Below are 18,083 nucleotides of genomic sequence, written 5' to 3' on the forward strand. Positions count from 1 at the left end.
ACAGAGGAGCCTGCCAGGCTACAGTCCATGGGGGTCACAAAGAGTCTGACCCAACGGAGTGACTAACACTTTCACTACTCTCACTTTCCTTCAATGGAAGAGCCTTTGGGCCCTTTAACCAAATGCTTAACCAAAACGGGATAAAAATGTAAGCAGCAAAATTACTCTACCAAAATCTGTGGATTCAACCAAACTCAGGTTAAAAAATATTAAAAGAAAATTCCAGAAAGTTCCAAAAAGCAAAGCTTGAATTTGCCATGTGCTAGCAACTGTTCACATGTTATGCAGATTGTATCCACAGCTACTGACAAGGCCTTTGCATTGTACTAGGTATTATAAGTAATCTAGAGATGATAAAAGGACATGGGAGGATGTGTATATGCTATATGCAAATTCTATGCCATTATATCTAAGGGACTTGAGCATCCAAAGATTTTGGTATCCACAGGGGTCAAAGCCATCCCCTGTGAATACCAAGGAACAACTGAAATTCCTTGGTAGGAAAACTTCTCTTAAGTAATCTCAGAATCCAATAAGGCATTGGACTTCTTGAACAGGATGCTTCGGGTACACGAAGGGTCACATGATGCTTGCTGCTGCTACTGCTAAGTCGCTTCAGTCGTGTCCGACTCTGTGCGACCCCATAGACGGCAGCCCACCAGGCTCCCCCGTCCCTGGGATTCTCCAGGCAAGAACACTGGAGTGGGTTGCCATTTCCTTCTCCAATGCATGAAAGTGAAAAGTGAAAGGGAAGTCGCTCAGTCATGTCCGACTCCTAGCGACCCCATGGACTGCAGCCTACCAGGCTCCTCCATCCATGGGATTTTCCAGGCAAGAGTACTGGAGTGGGGTGCCATTGCCTTCTCCCACATGATGCTTACATGGTGGAAAAAGAAGGGATGGGGACGGAGAGAACTTTGGGAGACAGCTACCTGGGTGACACTGCTCCATGGCATTTATGCCAGTTAGAGATAAGCAGCTGATCTCACAAAGCACCCTCCTGGAACCCTTGGCATCAGCACTTGGTGAGTCCAGGACTTGCTCCTCAACATGTGTCCAACCTCACACTTCCCAAGTGTCTTTAAATAAAAAAAGTGAAAGTGTTAGTTGTTTCTCACTCTTTGCGACTCCATGAACTGTAGCCCACCAGACTCCTCCGTCCATGGAATTCTCCAGGCAAGAATACTGGAGTGGGTTACCATTCCCTTCTCCAGGGAATCTCCCTGACCCAGGGATTGAACCCAGGTCTCCTGTACTACAGGCAGATTCTTCACCATGTGAGCCACTAAATAAGTAAACAAAACGTTTCTGCAAATAAACTCTGCAAAACCCAAATTGGAAATCCTATTTTACAACAGAGGCCATCTACTCCTAGAGTTTAAAATGCAAATGTTAAATGATTTGCCCAACATCTGGATACAAAGCAATCAGATTGTTATCTTTGCTCAAACTCTTGTTTATGTATAATGATGCTAGAAACTTGCCTTACAACAAGTGATATTATCTGACTGTATCAGATTAAAAATTCTAGAGAATTTCCATACCCTCTATTCCTGCCCTGACAGGGTTGTTGTTTACTATGAGATGAGAGAGTATTCCAGCTTTATTGAGATTAATGGTCTCAACCTTTACAGAAAGTAGGACACAAAAAGCCTTATTGTCTAACAATGATAGTTGAGGAATTACATTATGAAAAGTAAACAATATCAAAACATGTAATTAAAGAGCAAGTGATACGTGAATATGGAAAACACATGTGGCTCTCTATAGTCCTTAAGACTAGCAAAACAAAGTAGTTAGTTAATTCCAAGAAGAACACAAAAGACAAAAACAAACTTTAATCATAGCAGAAAACTAAAATGAAAATACAGGATTTTCTGTTTTTCAGTAAACCTTGGATCTCTGCCCATAGCAAGTTATAGGGAAACAAAAATTTAGAAGCAAAAGCCTTTATGTAAATATTTAGATCCCACGAAATCTAGAACATAGTGAAAATTTATTTATATGCCATGTAGTTATAAATGAGGTATCAATATATTCTGGTGTTTTCCCTAACTGTAGCAGAGTCCAGGCAGATTCAAGGCATAAGAATTAGTGGAACATTTTTTTTTTCTTTAAACAATTGTGCAAAATTAGTGCAAAGGATAGCAGAGACTGGATTAATTCTTATTCCTTTTATTCAGGCCACCTCCTTGGCCCGAAAGAATACTTGACAGTGAGAAAATGCAAAGTACAAAGAAAAACGCCAAGAACTGCAGGTGTGGAGGGCTGAATGCGGAAAGTGGAAGATTAGTATTGTGAGAAGCAGGGACGGGAGTAACACGTTAGTCCCAGGGCTTACTTCCACTTTCACTACCAGGAGTAAGAATAAGTAAACACACGGATGTACAAGGGAGCCAAAGGGAAGTCAGTCAAGTCAATGGCATGTTATGGGGATTAGTCAACATGTTTCTGATGAGACATTCAAGAATGTGTGGGCTTCCCTAGTGACTCAGACGGTAGAAAAATGTGCCTGCAAGGCAGGAGACCCGGGTTTAATTCCTGGGTTGGGAAGAGCCCCTATGGAAGGGAATGCCTACCTCTTCCAATATTCTTGCCTGGAGAATTTCATGAACAGAGGAGCCTGGCAGGCAAACAGTCTGTGAGTTGCAAATCAAGTCGGACTTCACTGAGCGACTAACACTTTGACTTCCCTTTTCATGAACGTGTGAGGGGAAAGAAATGCAGTGGAAAAGTTACTCATTCAAGGAGGAGGTCTCTGTGACAACTACAACTCTGTTAGAGTCCAAGAACATCCCTTGTTAGTAACTCCATGACAATCAGGGGAAACTCGACTCAGGAGTGACCCAGAATGACATTTGTACAAACTACACTGTCTCCTTCTCCACTCAAACACACCATCAACTTCTGAAGGCCGGTGGCCAGTTCTTGTTCACCCTGAGTTCTCTGCTGCGTCTTCGCATTTAGCAGGAGCTCGGTTTGCTTTTCTCCTAGGAAAAAATACCTTTCTTTTTTTCCTGATGATAAAAGTAATATATACTCAGTAACAAAAAAATTCTGAAGATATAGAGAAGTATAAAGGAATAAAAGTCATATGTAATCCCATCTCCCAAAGAGGAGCCACGCTTGTCAATATTTTGGATCTCTCTCTCACACACATGCACATTCACTAAGAGAATACCATGCTATGCACACTGTTCTAAAAACACCCATCACAACCATTTTTTTAGCTTGATATAAAGCTCTACACCATCATGTTTAATAGCTGCAATACCATCTAAACAGTTCCTCCACTGATGAACATGTATAAGCTGCTTCCAATCTGTTGCTTTCATAAACTGCTGCAAGGAGCATCTTTGTACATATATATCTGTGTACATGTTCAATCACTATTTCCTTAGGCTAAATTCTACAAGATTTTAAGTTTTGGAAGTTTTTTGATATATATGTTGCCAAACCATCATCCAAAATATTTATAAAAATGAACACTTCCACCAGTAGAGTATGAAGTGCCTTTCCCTCACTGGATTTCATTCTTTCTCACTTTTCCCATGATAGTAAAAAAAAAAAAAAAAAAAAAATTCATTTTCACCTTTTAATTAGAGAGCACTAACATTTTTGTGGGTACTGCCCAACTGAATTACTGCTTTTCTGAAATGTCAATTACTACTTTCAACTTGGGCTTCCTAGGTGGTGCAGCGGTAAAGAATCTGCCTGCCAATGCAGAAGACACAAGAAATGTGGGTTTGATCCCTGGGTTAGGAAGATCCCCTGGAGTAGGAAATGGCAACCCACTCCAGTATTCTTGCCTGGAAAATTCCATGGACAGAGGAGTGTGGTGGCCTAGAGTCCATGGGATTACAAAGAGTCACATGACTGAGTGCGTTGACATACACACACACACATTCTTGACCTAACTGAACTATCTTATTATTTATAACACATTCTTGACCTAACTATCTTATTATTTAATCCCTTTCCAGTAGGTTATCTTGGTTTTTACTCATGAGATTCTAAAGACCACACTGTAAGTAAATGCTAATACAGAAGCAGACCATATAGTTACTTCCCAAAAGAAAAAGAGAGAAAGACTCTAGGGCGCTGTCCACCAACTCTGTCCTCAACAATGCTGATGTGTTTTCTGAAATGTAGACATTTAACTGGAATGTGTGAGAGTAGTTTGAGAAGGTCACTGCCCCCTGGACACACTTTCCATTACAGTTTATACGCCTCCTATGCAACTACCAAATATGAGGATATATTTTGACTCATATTTCTTTAGAATATAGAACTTACTGCTTATTTAGTTTACAAATGATTTCTGTTGCTGGTTAAAAACTGATGTACAAATTCTTAAAAACAAAAAAAAAAGACTTGCTATTTTATATTTGTAAATGGCTATAGTTTCCAAATAGTACAATTGACTACTTTCAGTCATTTCCCATCAGAAATATATGTAGTTCATTTATAAATAATATTAGATTTTGCCATGAAAATGCTGCTACTGCTGCCGTTTCTTTTTTTGTTGTTATATTGATAAAGGAACGTTCAATGCCGATAGCTCCCTAGTTTGGTCTATGTATTTTGCCTTTGTTTGCCTGTGTTAAAATAAACTCTGGAGTTCTATTATTAGAACATCACGTTTCAAACACAGGATGAGGGTGGAGGCATAATGCCTCAGGCATAACTGTGGTTCAATATTTCCCTCTAGCCTCTGCCAAGGAAGCAGTAGTTTTAGCAAACAGAGTTCCCTATGTTTTTAAATATTACATTCTTAAAATTTATGAACCAGGCTAGAGGAAATATGAAAATAGAACTATGACATGACATTTACAATAAAGCTTCCTTAAAAGGAGTTAAGCAACCAAAGCAGATAATAAGCTTTCCACAGTGGGAAGATGCTTATTAGTTTAGGAGCCTTCCCAGAGCAGAGGGACTCTGAGTTAACTTTTCCTTATACCCACAGTTGCAGTTGGGGTTGGGATTTGCGTTAGCACGATTTCAAACTTGTTTTGCTTTCCTGTTTCCCCACAGGCAGTCCACCATTTTTATAACTTTTGCTTAGCCATCCTTAAAGGTGATCTGCAGAAAACAAGAGGAAAAAAGAAAGGAAAAGGAAGAAAAGGAAAAGAAGAGGGAAAATGTGAAAAAGTCTGGAGTGGCTGTTTTCATACTTCCCCTTTTCCAGAAGAAGCCATCATCTGCTTGCACTGTTCTCATCCAGTAGTGGTAACATTAGAGAAAGGAATGTGGGTGAGATTAAGCTATAAGATATTCCAAATAAAGTCAGGAATGATAAAATGATGGACATGATGAAACAAGACAAGTGTGTGCAATAGGACATTTTTAAGAGAATGATTATCTTCCTGGAGGCTGACCTCTAATTTGATATCCCCTAAGTTTTACTATTCTATTATAGATTTAACAGCATTCCAATTATCTTAAACTTTTTTGAACCTACTAACATTTTCAGTTCATGTCACCTCTCAAGGAAGATTATGCAATAGATTTTCGATGCAGGCATGATGGCTGTCCTAAATGACATTTTTTGATCTTTAAGAAATAGCTCCCAATCTCATACTCTGGAATCAGAACAAAAATAATATTGCTATAACCAAATCCTTCATGACTTAATGGACTAGCACACTATCCCATCTACAATTTTAAGATCCTTCGACTTAACAATAATTTTAGCTTGACTTTATTACCATAGGTTTTCCACCGCTTACTCTCTAGTTACTCTTAATTAATCTGATTTCAATAGCATACTTAATTTCAGTTTTTGGAAAATTAAGTGGTTATGACTCAGAAATATTAACTGTTAGGCTAATTAATACACCAAATCCACAGTTGTGAACTGCCCCCTCTTTTCTCAGTAACGTGAATTGCATGGGACCTGGGTTACCACTGATATTTCATGCTTTTGAATGAAAGCCTATCTCATAAAATGTGAATATGATCTGAGAATAAACAGAAAAGGGAGTTTCAAGATACTGTTCTTCAGATTTTTGAGCTGAAGAAGATACATAAGGTGTAACTGAGGGCGTAAGTAAGGCAACAGGTGTTCATCTCACTAGGTTCACATGTAATTCTTCTGCAGACTCCCTCAAAATGACAACCCATCATTCCCAGAGAGCTCTTTATCTTCCACAGGAGATTCCCCTGCGCCGTCTAAGAACTGCCCTGAGTTATTTTTGGCTGCTTAGGGTTTGCAGCACAAGCGTCCTGTCTTCCACTATGACTCCCCTATTGGACTGTTATATCCCCATGTCATAACATGTGCCTTGGGCATAATCTTCTCAGACCATCTCTCTGGGAACCGATGTTTGCAACCTCATTCATAGCAAGAGGAAGAAAAACAAATCAGAGCATCTGGTGCCCAGCAAAGCAAGCACGGTGCCAACTCCTGTCAGCTGGTTAATGCTTTATAAAGATAGTATTTTTTCGGTTGTAACTCAAGACACAGTTTACAAGAATGGCTGCTCTTCGTGGCATCAAAATGAGGATGCAGAGATGTTTCCAAAACAAAGTTAAAAAACCCAAGTGACTCATTTAAAACAATGGCACAAAAATCTATTAATTGACTACAAATAATAAATAACACCTTAAAAAATCCTCCTCCCAATCAGTTATTGGGAAGTCTTAAGAAATAAAGTGTTCTGAGGAAATGAGTATTCAGATGAACTTTACACCAATTAAAAGGTTACTTTAACCTTTTGTGCTCAAAATTTCCCCAAATGTAGTACATAACATTTCTGATCTTTAGAGAGGACACTGCACACAACTACTATTACTACTACTACATTATAAGTAAGGAGGTAAAAATGGAGAGAGAGCTTCAATTAAAAATAAAAAACACGGGTTGTGGTATCTGGCAGAGCTCGGTTCAAATCGCAACTCAACTATATACAGCTAGCTAGCTGTGTGCCTCTGTGTATATACTTTATCTCTTTAAACTGAATTTATTTACCTGTAAAAAGGGGGGAAATCATAGAAAGAAATTCAGGGTTCTTAGGAAGATTAAGTGAGATGTGCATGTAAAGCAACTACACAGAGCCCAGAACACAGTAAAAGCTCAATAAATGTGAGATCTTGGTGTTCTTTACTTAACATGAAATAGTTCTTTATTGACTACTTAATTGATTATGTTAAGTGCATTCACATACTTTACAGTCATTATGAACTTTCACCTGCATCTTGCTGTTTCTCTCTGCTACCACTCAGATTACAAAGTCTCTTCTTTTGTTATGAATTTACCAGTTTTTAATAGGTATTCCACTACTCCTTTATGATAGTGATATACTGCTATCATAGATATACTGCTTCTATCTGCTTTGGGCAACCAGATTAACCAAATTTGTTGACTTTCTTTGAAATGGCCGTGGTGCTTTGGTTTTGGATGTCAGAGGCTTTTTAGCTTTCTTCAGATTCTGAGTAAACTGTGACTGAAACAAAGGGATCCATCCCAGAAATGAATAAAATATGGTAGAGTTAACATATATTACTCCTCTTATCCCAATCTCTTTCAAAAGAGGTCCTATGATATCTGGCATCAAACAGAATGAAAATAGTAAGATTAATGAATTGTAAATAGAGACAGAGACGAAAAATAAAAAAAAAAGAAATTCCTCCATCTACAACAACATGGATGGACTGAAGAGAGCATCATGCTAAGTGAAATAAGTCAGACAGAAAAAGACTAACGCTGTATGCTATCACTTATATGTGGACTCTAAAAATAAAACAGGACCAAATTGCCAACATCCACTGGATCATAGAAAAAGCAAGAGAATTCCAGTAAAACATCTACGTCTGCTTTATTGACTATGCTAAAGCCTTTGACTGTGTGACTCACAACAAACTGTGGAAAATTCTTAAAGAGATGAGAATACTAGACCACCTTACCTGTCTACTGAGAAACCTGTAAGCAGGTCAAAAAACAACAGTTAGAACCAGATATGCAAAAACTGACTGATTCAAAATTGGGAAAGGAGTATGTTACGCTGTATATTGTCACCCATTTATTTAATTTATGAAGAGTACATCATGCAAAATGCTGGGCTGGATGTATCACAAGTTGGAATCAAGACTGCTGGGAGAGATATCAGCAACTTCAGATAGACAGATGATATCACCATACTGGCAGAAAGCAAAGAGGAACTAAAGAGCCTCTTGATGAGGGTGAAAAGAGGAAAGTGAAAAAGTTGGCTTAAAATTCAACATTCAAAAAACTAAGATCATCTCTATCTGGTCCCGTCACTTCACGGCAAATAAATGGGGAAACAATGGAAACAGTGGCAGATTGTATTTTCTTGGGGTCCAAAATCACTGCAGATGGTGACTGCAGCCATGAAGTTAAAAGACACTTGCTCCTTGGAAGAAAAGCTATGACAAACCTAGAGAGCATATTAAAAAGCAAAGACATCACTTTGCCAACAAAGGTTCATATAGTCAAAGAAACAATTTGATGCTTTCAAACTGTGGGGCTGGAGAAGACTATTGAGAGTCCCTCGGACAGCAAAGAGATCAAACCAGTTAATCCTAAAGGAAATCAACCCTGAATATTCATTGGAAGGACTGATAATGAAGCTGTAGCTCCAATCCTTTGGACACCTGGAAAAAAAATCCTGATGCTGGAAAAGATTGAGGGTAGAAAGAGAAAGGGGCAACAGAAGATGAGATAGTTGAGCAAACTCTGGGAAACAGTAAAGGACAGGGATGCCTGGCATGCTGCAGTCCATGGGGTCGCAAAGAGTCAGACACGACTTAACAATTGAACACAGCAGTGAATACAACAAAAAAGAGAGTCACTCACAGAGAACAAACTAAATGGTTACCACAGGGGAGAAGGAAGGCAGGGAGGCAAGAAAGAGGTAGGGGATTAAGAGGTACAAACTATTATGTATAAAATAAACAAGCTACAAGGAAATATTGTAAACACAGGGAATATAGCCAGTATCTGTAAACGGAGTATAACCTTTAAAAATTATGAACACTGTGTTGCATACCTCTAATATATAATATTATATACATCAACTATACCTTAATATCGGAGAAGGCAATGGCACCCCACTCCAGTACTCTTGCCTGGAAAATCCCATGGACAGAGGAGCCTTGTAGGCTGTAGTCCATGGTCACTAAGAGTCGGGAACGACTGAGCGACTTCACTTTCACTTTTCACTTTCATACACTGGAGAAGGAAATGGCAACCCACTCCAGTATTCTTGCCTGGAGAATCCCAGGGACAGAGGAGCCTCGTGGGCTGCTGTCTATGGGGTCACACAGAGTCGGACACGACTGAGGCGACTTAGCAGCAGCAGCATACCTTAATAAAAAACAAATAAATAAACATAGATGGAGAATCAGGGCTATCGAACATAGGAGGAAGAAATGCTAACCACAGGAACAATTTTAATTGTTGTGATTTTAACAGGAGACTGGCACAAGGCCTCCTGGCAGCAGAGCAAGAAGGAAGTGTGTTCAGTGATACAGTCCTTGTTATCAGAAAAAAGGAAGCATTCTGATTTTTCAGGGAGGAGAAAGCTTCATGTATGATCTTACACAGAAACACCCACTTTTTATCCATTTTCCTAACAATGTCCTTGGCAAGGAACTGGGGTTATAAAATACAATATACTGGTAACCTTTTGACTTTTTTGTCCTTAGTTCTCATATTGCTTCTACTTTTGAAGCCATTAGTCTGCATTTCACTTAGTTTCATCTATTACCATCACCCTCGCCCATGCTCTTGACCTTCGCTAACTAGATGACAATGAATATCCCAATTCATCTCCTAGTATCCAGTTGTCTTGTCTGCCAATTCAATTTATACACTGTCACTATATGGATGTTCCTGAATCAACACATTCAAATCACAGATTCAAAAACCTTGTTACCTACAACGTCCTCTGGAGAAAGTGCAAACTTTTCAGATAGGTATTCAGATCTCTCCTAATCTGATTCATCTCACATTGTATTTATTGTCCCTCTCCATTCCTAACCCTCCAACCCAACCATGCTTTCTCGTCAGACCTTGACTGTATCATGCTGCTTTCTGTCTCTCCTCCTCTGCTCACATGATTTCCCCTCTGGAAACCCCTTCCATGCTTCTTTCCACTGATCCAAATCCTAATTTTCCTCAAAGGTGTAGCTCAGTTCTTCTCTCACGAAGCCTTTCTAACAACTGGCTTCATGTTTCTTTCTCCGGCACCAGACTACTGTCCATGCCAATGGATGTGGGTTCTGTGGACCTCTGGGGATTCCTGAAATCCTTTGAGGGGGCCCATGAGGTCACAAGCATTTTTATACAATACTAAAATGTTATTTCTTATTCTCATTGTGTTAACATCTACAATGATGGTACAAAAACCAGCACCGTAGCACATCTCAGTAGTGGCACCAAAGCGTGCAAGTCATCATCGTGCTCTTCACCACCAACTCACAGTCTGCAGGACAGACTCCCCTCTCACCCCTGTATTAGCCATCCTCCCTTCTCTCTCCCCACTGGTAACCACTTGTTTGTTCTCTATTTGTGAATCACTTCACTTAGGAATGTTCTTCATGAAGCTGAAACAATTACTAACTTTATGAAACCTTGACCCTTGAGTACCTGGGTTTTTAATATTCTGTAAAGAAATGGAGGTACTCAGAAAGCACTCCTGCTGTGCATCAAAGTATGATGGTGGTCTTCAGGAAAATTGCTGAGCAATTTTTGAGTTGTCGGTTTTTTCCACAGACCCTACTTTCACTTGACAGACAACTGACACAAAACGCAGTTATCAAGCTTAAGTGTTTGGCAGATATTTTCCCTAAAATGAACAAAGCGCAACTGTCATTTCAAGGAAAACAGCTGACAATATTTGTTGCTAATGATAAAATTCACGCTTTTGAGCAATTAACGTATTAGAATTTAAGACAACTTGTATTTGCCACTGGGAACTTGACAGGTTCCCAATATTTAATGGATTTTCTTATGAGATTGATGAAATGGAGATTGGAGATATTTTTTAAAATATTTTATATCATAAAATGGATATCATGAAATGGATCAAAATTTGTAAAAGTTAGTTAATTCAATGAACCAATATTTTCCAACTGCCCAATGCACAATAATAAAATCATGCTTGGATAAAGATTCAATCAAAATGCAAGACAGACTTCACCTCCCACCCCTATATTAGCCATCCTCCCTTCTCTCTCACCACTGGTAACAACTAGTTTGTACTCTCTGTGAATCTGCTTCTTTTTCTTTTATTCACTAATTTGCTGTATTTTTTAGATTCCACACATAAGTAATATCATACAGTATTTGTCTTTGTCTGTCTGACTTACTTCACTTTAGCCAAATACCATCCAAGTCCATCCAGGTTGCTACTATGCCTTAGCAATTGTAATTAATGTTGCTGTAAACATCGGGGTGGATGCATCTTTTCAAATTAGTGTTTTTGCTGCTTTCAGGTCTATACCCAGGAATGGAATTGTTGGGTTATATAGTAACTTTTAGTTTTTTGACAAACCTCCATACTATTTTCCACAGTGGCTGCTCCCACCAATAAGACAGGAGAGTTCCCTTTCTCATATCCTTCCCCACATTTGTATTCCTTTATTTATTTATTTTTTGATGACAGCCATTCTGACAGGTGTGAGGTGATTTCATTGAAGGTTTGATTTGATCCCTGATGAATAGTGATGTTGAGCATCTTTTTCTGTGCCTAGGCAGCTACTCGTAAACTAATGAAATTAGAACATTCTTTAACCCCCCACACAAAAATAACTCAATATGGACTAAAGACCTAAATGTAAGCCTGGATACTATCAAACTCCTAGAGGAAAATACAGTCAGAATACTCTATGAAGTAAGTTGCAGCAATATCTTTTTGGACCCATATTCTAAAGCAAAGGAAACAAAAGCAAAAATAAACAAATGAGGCTGAGTTACACTTAAAAGCTTTGCCAAGGACAACCTGCTGAACAGAAGATGTTTGCAATTGATATGACTGATAAGGCATTAATAATCAATATATACAAACGCTCATACAACTCAACATCAAAAAACAAACAATCCAATTTAAAAAATGGGCAGAAGAAAAGAACAGGCATTTTTCCAAAGAGGTAATGCAGAAGGACAACAGGCATATAAGAGAGATGCAAGACAGGCTTTTAACACACAAAAGCTCACTGAAATGGTTTTGCATTCCATATTATATGCAATGTTTAAGAACTACTATTTATTGAATTTTAATGTGGCATCAAAGAAGAATATTGACATTGACCTAAAAAGGCTTTAAAATACTCTTTTCTACCTACCTATCTCTGTAAGGCTGCATCTATGTCATATACTTCAACCAAAACAACATATTGCAACTTTTAACTAAAGTTAAAAGCCTCAAATAGAAGAAACAGCTGTCTTCTCTTAAAGAGATCTGTAAAATATGCAAAATAATGCCACTCTTCTTGCTAATTTTTGTTTTAGAAAAGTCAATTTCATAAAATATTTTCATATGTAAAAAATTTTCATATTTTGAGTTTCTTATGGATTGTTTAATTATTTTTTTCAGTTCTAATACTATCAGTTATTTAATACAGATAGATATATCCATGTTAAAGATGCTCTTGGGGGTCAATATTTTATTAACAGCGTAAAGTATAAGAATATAAAAAGTTTAGAACTACTGTTCTATAGCATTCATTCTGGCTTTTAATTTTAGATTATATAAATTGTAACAGTATGATACCATATAGAGTATGTGAAGTCGCTCAGTCATGTCCGACTTGGCGACCCCATGGACTATACAGTCCATGGAATTCTCCAGGCCAGAGTACTGGAGTAGATAGCCTTTCCTTTCTCCAGGGGATCTTCCCAACCAAGGGACCAAACCCAGGTCTCCCGCATTGCAGGCAGATTCTTTACCAGCTGAGCCACAAGGGAAACCCATATAGAGTATAATGCCACCTATTTTTATGTATACATACTATAATTTTAATTGGATTATAATGTGAAGGAAAAGAACTGTTTTTAACCTATAACAACTAGGAAAGTAAGCCAACAGATACTTGCTGAATTGCCTTGAGATAACATATTCAAGTCAAAGTGTTTAATAGACAAGGTTCTGCCTTGTCAGTTTCCAAAGGCTGTTCCAGGTGGTCTGGAAAATTTAAGATTATGCTCTATCCCAATGCAGTTGTCAGCTACTATATTCCATTAACATGTTTTCGTTTGTTTGCTTGTTTTTGGCCTTACCATGTCGCTTGTGTGATCTTAGTTCCCCAACCAGGGACTGAAACTGTGTCCCTGTGGCAATGAAAGTGCAGAGTCCTAACAGCTGGATCTCCAGGAAATTCTCACTAATGTTAACCCTTATTGACATTTTTTTTTTTTTTGAAGTTTGCAAATTCTTTATATTTCCAGCTGTTGAGACAATTTCTGAGAGCTGAGGTTACCTCTAGCGGCGAAACCAGAGCCAGCTATTAAGCCGCCAGAATGCTACAGTAATTGAATACATGACCATTTCTCTTTCAGCCCATTCTTTGTTCTCCTCTTTCAGAAGTTGTAGACGTCTATTTAGTTTCTCTGTCGTCTTAATCAAGCTGCATCTACAACTGTCATGTCTTCTGAAGTTCCTTCAATCATTGCATCTATATTTGAAATGCCATACCTGACGTTGTCATGATGAGGATGAGAAGTGGTGGCAGCAGACCCATCACACGACACAGGAATGGAGTCAGTTTTGACCAGCTGTCCATTTTGGCGAAGAGCATTTTCACTCATAGAGCGTTCTCTTTTTAGCCTGCCAACTGCACGGATTTCATCATTTTCAGGGGTTGGAGCAGGTCTTTCTAAATCCAGAAAATCTAGCGGTCTTTCACTCAGCGTAAGCACACGAGGTGGTGTTTTTAGAGCCAGAGGCTTAAAGGGAGTTATTTGACTGTATAAGGTCAAGATCTGCTGGTCTTGAAAATGGAATGTCTTCATTATTTCCTGCTACCACAATTCTCTCTGGAATTTGCATAATCACATTAGCATTTGAAACTCCTTCTTGAAATCCTTGTTCCAGGTCAGCATTTGGTGGTGCTACCTTTAATTTTTCTGGGACCCTCATTCGCTGACTAATACCTTCGGTGTATTCCATTTCATACTGAATTCGACTAATTTCCACCATCTCAGCAGCAGTGGGAGAAGAAAAGGCTGCCCCACTCACTAAATGTGTACCAATTACTTCTTGCTCTTTGGCATTATTTGCTTCTGTGCTTCATATTAAATCCATTAACTTGCCTCAGTATGCACGTGCTGGATTTAGAGCCACTTTTGTCCCCCTGGGCCCGCTGGAGGGTCCGCCGGCTCCTGGGGTGCTCGGGTGGGCGGTCTCAGAGGCCATCGGCCGAGCGCACGGAGGCGCCCGGGCAAATCACCGGCCGGAGACGCACGCAGCCAGGGGGGAAAGAAAACCCTCAATGACATTTTGAATGACTATGTTGTTCCATACAAGTATTTTCCCCTATCTCTGCACCTGTAGTTTCCATCTCCTAAATTTCCTTCTCTCCCTCTCCACGATTTCTGACTCTTCATGGAGCCCTTTCCTGACCTTCCTTGTAGCTTGGGTCTCTCTCTGACTTTCTCTCAGAGCACCTTATATTCATCTTTAAATGTCACCTCACAATTTTAATTGTGTAATTATTTGATTAATGTCTGTCTCTCTCACTGGAATATATGCCCCAAGGGATATTTCAGTGAAATTTTTCAATTGTATCTATTTTACAGGGTTATAGAAATATTAAATGCATAAATATTATTAAATAAATCAACTGAAATTAATTAACCCTTTATCCTATGACATTTAGTAATATGATAGCTAAAGCATCAGGAGGAAAATTTTATTACACATTACAGAAGAAACAAATTGATGTGTTTTCTCTTTTTAGACAAACTGCTCAGAAAGTAGATCATGGATGGCAGAAGTGTGCACAGAGGGACTGTGTGAGTCCCGGGAAGAGAGGTGGCAATGCTTCTGAGGGGGGCAAGAAGACAGGGACAGGCTGAATCAGCAGGTCAGACATAAGGGGCTGGGAAGATTCTGAGGTTTCCAGCCCAAGTGGCTGAAAGGATGGAGATTACTTTTACCAAAATTCAAAAAGCTGGAAGAGAAATACAATTAGAGAGGGAAGATTATGAATCAGTAATATTTTCAAGTGGAGATGCCACGGGTCTGGGGTTGAGAGAGAGCTGAGGCTGCAAGTATAAACTTGGGAGGTGTTAACACAGAGCTTATAATCGAATCTGAGGAAGTGAGTGAGAAGAGCAGGTGAGTTTGGGTGAGCTCTGAGGACATGGGACAGACAGGAGGGGCTTGGGTGAGAGAGGAGCAGATAGTGGGAAGGCAGAGAAGTGGTGGGAAAGATGGAGAGAGGGGCAACCACATGGTAAACTGACTCCCTTCTCCCCCACGCCCTTCTTTTCCTTCCCACTTTCTCTGTCCCCCCCACCCACCCCCACACAGGGACTACCAGAGGAGGCTACTAACTGGACAGCTTATGTTCTGTTTCTCCTTCTTATGCCCCCTACATACTCATGCCACACTGATCTCTCTCTGGCTACACTGTTCAATACAGTAGCTACTAGCTGCATGGGGTTATTTAATTTACCTGAATTAAAATGAGACAGAATTACATATGCAGTTCCTCTGTCTCACTAGCCACTTTCAAGTGTCTCCACAACCACGTGTAACTAAGTGGACAGCACAGACACAGAACAGATGGAAACACGGTCAGAGCTGCCCCTAGACATAGCTTTGTCTCCTCAGTTCAAAAGTCCAGACCCTTAGCTGGAGACTGCTACAGTCTACCCGAAAGTAACTTTTATATTTTTTTTAACTTTTGATTTTATATTGGGGTATAGCCGATTAACAATGTTGTGACAGTTTCAGGTGGACAGCAAAGGAACTCGGCCATACGTATACATGTAACCATTCTCCCCCAGACTCTCCTCCCATCCAGGCTGCTGCATAACATTAAGCAGAATTCCCTGTGCTATACAGTTGGTCCTCATTGGTTATCCATTCTAAATATAGCAGTGTGTACATATCAATTCCAAACTCCCTAACTATCCTTTCTCCCCACTCTCCCTCCCTGGCAACTATAAGTTCATAGAACTAACTTTTTAACTTCATTTTCTTCCACTTCCCTAGATCAACTTTGTGCTGGATACAAACTGAGCATACCTCACCCTCTTCCACTTTCATTTCTTGACTTAGGCTGTGCTATTTGGATACCCTCCAGTAAAATATCTACTGAGACGGTTGGGTTTATGCACCACCTTGCCTGGGTTCTGTGCTATGCTGTGCTTAGTTGCTCAGTCATGTTGGACTCTTTTTGACCCCATGGACTGTTGCCCACCAGTCCTCTGTCCATGGGGATTCTCCAGGCAAGAATACTGGAGAGGGTTGCCATGCCCTCCTCCAAGGGATCTTCCCAACCCAGGGATCGAACCCAGGTCTACCACATTGCAGGCAGATTCTTTACCATCTTGAGACACCAGGGAACTTAAGCAATCAGACACGAATCTAAGAGTTGCTATGAACTTATTTTGTAGATGTGGTTAACTGATGTGGTAATCAGATTACTTTAGGGAACAGAAATTATTCTCAATGATCTAAGTGGGACTCAGGTAGGCAGCTGGCTGGCCTTAAAAAAACTGAGGCCTCTCTGAGAAAAAGAAATTCCGTCTCGAGACTGCAGTGTCTGCCCCTACCCAGGGGTTTCCAGCCTGCCCTTCCTGCCTCTCTGCCCCACAGATTAGAACCCACAGTTGTGGAAGCAGGTTCCTTGAGATAAGTCTCTTTAATAAATATTTCTCTCTGTGTGTGTATTAATACAGATACATACATGTACATTTGTGTATATACATGTATGTGTATGTGTGTGTGCTAAGTTGCCTCAGTTGTGTCCAACTCTTTTCCACCAGGCTCCTCTATCTATGGGAGTCTCTGGGCAGGAATACTGGAGTGTGATGCCATTCCTTTCTCCAGGGGATCTTCCCAATCCAGGAATAAACCTGTGTCTCTCAGGCCTCCTGCGCTGGCAGTCAGGTTCTTTACCACAAGCACTACCTGGGAAGCCCATACACACGTACAGACATAGCCAAACACACACATACACATATGCTTACACGCGTGTGTTTGTGTCTAGATATTCTATAAGTTCTGCGTTCTGGTAAAACCTTGACTGGTACAGATTTTAGCACCTGATAAAATGTACTCTTCAAGGTTGCAATACATACCACCTTCTTCAAAAATACAAACCTGATTTTTCAAAGACAATGATGCTAGACCTGGCTGCACATTTGAGTCACCCTTGTAAACTTTATATAAACACACTCAGGTTCTGTATATAAACATAGGCAAGAGCAAGATTAGTACATGAAGGCGGAGCGTGGGCGTTCATGTTTTAAAAGAGGTTCTCCGGTAATTCTGACACACAGCCAAGGCTGAGAACTACAGTCCAAGCCGAACTCCTCTGGCACTTTTGCTGTAAGTGCCACTGAAAATCATCAAACACAGCACACCGTCTTACATTCTTTCAACCAGCCAACCAACCAGCATCAGTTACATGATTTAACATCTGTCAGATAATAATACAGTGTGCAGGGGATACAGGCAACAGTATACCCACTCTTGATCTTGAGGGCAAACCCTGAGATATACAGCTTAATATTATTCTTTGAAGCACACTGATTAATGAATTATTATGTGATGGGATACATAAAAATTTTACTGCAATATTTAGAGAAGCTGATAGTGGTTATTCAAAACAGTGCATAATTTAAGTAGCTCTTATTTCAACTGAAAACTCTATCAGCAAGTGTCAATAAATGCTCTATATATGTATTTATTAACAGACTGTACTGTTGGTATTTGTGATACTGCCAGGCATGATTAATTCTCAACCCAGAGATCGTTTGGTAGGCACCAAAGTGTCTGTAACTACTTTCTTAGCAGCAAAAGCTACAAATGCTCCTGTGAGCTCGATCTAAGGACAGCAAAACCAATTCCTGAGATCAACATAGTCTGATTTAATCTGCAAGAGCAGGA

At 39.7% G+C, this 18,083-nt stretch overlaps 1 protein-coding gene and 1 pseudogene across 3 annotated transcripts in view; both read right to left on the bottom strand.

Annotated features, from left to right (window-relative positions):
• Window positions 1-18,083, bottom strand: part of ANO6 (anoctamin 6) — a 234,362-nt gene that overhangs the window by 103,770 nt on the left and 112,509 nt on the right. The window lies entirely within an intron of this gene.
• On the bottom strand, window positions 11,178-15,413 carry LOC139183110 (mitochondrial fission factor pseudogene; annotated as a pseudogene).

This window comes from Bos indicus, chromosome 5 (genome assembly GCF_029378745.1).
Source record: "Bos indicus isolate NIAB-ARS_2022 breed Sahiwal x Tharparkar chromosome 5, NIAB-ARS_B.indTharparkar_mat_pri_1.0, whole genome shotgun sequence".
Lineage (NCBI taxonomy): Eukaryota > Metazoa > Chordata > Mammalia > Artiodactyla > Bovidae > Bos > Bos indicus.